Raw genomic sequence first — 2,421 nt, 5'->3', positions numbered from 1 at the left:
GTTGGGTTTTCCTGACATAATTGCTTGCAATGTAATTCTTAGGGGTACATGAAACTCAGGTTAAGACTTAGAATTATCTTTTGAAAAGCAGCTTCTTTGAAGTAGGCAACACATTTAGTATTTCCCTTTATAAAATACCCTGCTGAAAACCAGCCTCAGTAATCAACTTCACAAAGTTTGTTTTTTTTCTCTTCCTCTTCCCCTCAGACCCCAGCACACACACTTAGATCACCATACTTCCACTTGCTCAGTACTTAGTGTAGATGGCTTTAGTTAGCTCCCCAAATGGTGACAGGTGTTCTGCATTCTGTTACAGTGAGGTGGTTTAAGTGTGATGTGGGATCCTTCTACTGGGGAGCTTGACTGGATAAAGAATGGGGTTTCCTTTTCTTAAGGCAGGCCAGGCTCCAGCCTACTACTGGGTCCCTCTGCCAACTGTGGGGGACTGGTAGAAGATAGTAAAAATCAGGTGTCCGGAAAGGATTCTAGTTCTGATTCTTCAAATTAAAGATCTAGGCTTGGAGATCGGGTACCATTGAGGGGAAGAGATCAGTTAAAATACCTGAGGGACTCCTAAATTTAGGGCCCTCTTTATGTCTTTTATAGTAGTGAGACATAGGAACTACTCAATGTGCTTCTCATCTTTCAGTAGCACTGTGGGGGATCCAGGAGAGATTTCACATGTAGCAAATGAGGTTGTAGAAAGATTCAGCTCATAGATTACTAACCGAGTTATCTGGAGCTGGCTGAGTCTGGGTTTCATTGTGATTACTGTCTGCCTTGATCATGTAAGTGCATAGGCAGACCTGATTTTGAGGAAAGCTAGATGATTCCTGGTGATACACTCCAAGCTTAACTGGCTCACATATATAAAAGATATCCCCTGCTTTACTCCCCTCTCCCAGTCTCCTGCTAAAGAAGCAGAGTCCAGCTGTTTGCTGATTATAAATATTTGCTTATTTTGATTTATATCTTCAGGTTTATCTCTATGTAAAAGAGCTAAGTGTGGCTGAAAGGTTTAATAAGACTTTAGCTCCCCAGTGCATGTACTGTGATTATTTTAACTAGCTACTGACATAGTGGAAGAAAAAAAATAATGCCCCTAATTGTATGAACACCTCTCCAATGATCAAAAAACCTTTTAAGAATATTGTTCCATAATCTTATGCTATTGGTTAACTATATTTCTTAGCTCTGGAAGTGCTTTAAAATGTAAATAATGATGGACAGGTTTTTTATTCAGTTGTTTAATGCTGATTCTAGTCTTACTTTCAGAGTAAAATGGTAGGTGAAGTACTTTGAGTGTGTGCTGTTCAGGGGAATTCCCAAAGTGCCTGAATTACTTAGAAGCACAAGTTGCTACAGTGCTCCTAAATTACTTGGGTCTAGATTTACAAACAAATTTAAGCAACTTTACTACCATTTTTGGTGGTTAACTCCAATATCTACATGTAGCTGAGATCATCAACACCTTCCTTAGCTACGTCCTGGTCCTATATATGCCTACATTTCAAACTCTGGGAATGCACAGAACATCTGAAGTCATGATGCTGCCTGAACTGTAGTGGGATTTGGGAATCTCAGACTAGGCATCCTGTTTTACCAGCAGGGTCTAGTCCAGTAGGAATTCTCAGTGCCTACTGGATTAAGACTCGCACAAAAAATAACCCCAGATAAGGTGCCAGCTGGCATGCATGCATGGGGCTACCTAATAATTCAGGTAGTCATGGCATTTGCCTGGACTGCTGCCTGATTTGGAAGTGGGCCAGAACCCCGGTCTAGGACCCAGGAGCTCACCTAGTGACAAGGCTGTCAAGAGACACGTTGCCCAGGAGCTGAAGTTGGGAGTCAGGACCCTCAACTGGGATGGGAGAAAGACTCCTAAATCCTGGCCCAAATGAAATATTTATACAAAAAGGATGAGCTTTACTCCAAATGAACCTGCAGCCTGGGTTTGTGCCCCAGTTCCACCTCCAGCAGAAAATCTGGAAACAATCACTAGATTAAAATGAAGTCTCTGGGTGCGCCTACACATTCATTAACGCCATAGTTACGATGCGTTTAGTGCCTGTAATTACAGGTACTCAATGCGCTGTAACCAGTGCTATTGTCCCTTGGCCAGATGAACTGGGGTTGGGGTTTTTTGGTGACGCTGCTGTGCATTAGGCTGCATGTACTGCGCATTAGCCCGGGCCCCGCGTGCCACGCCACGATGTGCGGTACGGCGACTCTGCTGCGCGCACGTGTCCTGCGGCGTAGGCCCGGGCTCTTGAGCTCGCGCGGCCCCAGGCCGAGGGACCTACCACCCCTTCCCGCCACACCTACGGAGCCGGCCGGGACGCGCCAAGGCGTTGCTCCTGCCAGAGGCAGCGTCAGTTCCCGCGACAGAGGCGGCTCCGCCCCACTGAGCCGAGCGGAGCG

The sequence above is a fragment of the Alligator sinensis genome, unplaced genomic scaffold (genome assembly GCF_000455745.1).
Source record: "Alligator sinensis unplaced genomic scaffold, ASM45574v1 scaffold145_2, whole genome shotgun sequence".
Taxonomy (NCBI): domain Eukaryota; kingdom Metazoa; phylum Chordata; order Crocodylia; family Alligatoridae; genus Alligator; species Alligator sinensis.
This window is presented reverse-complemented; position numbering follows the sequence as displayed.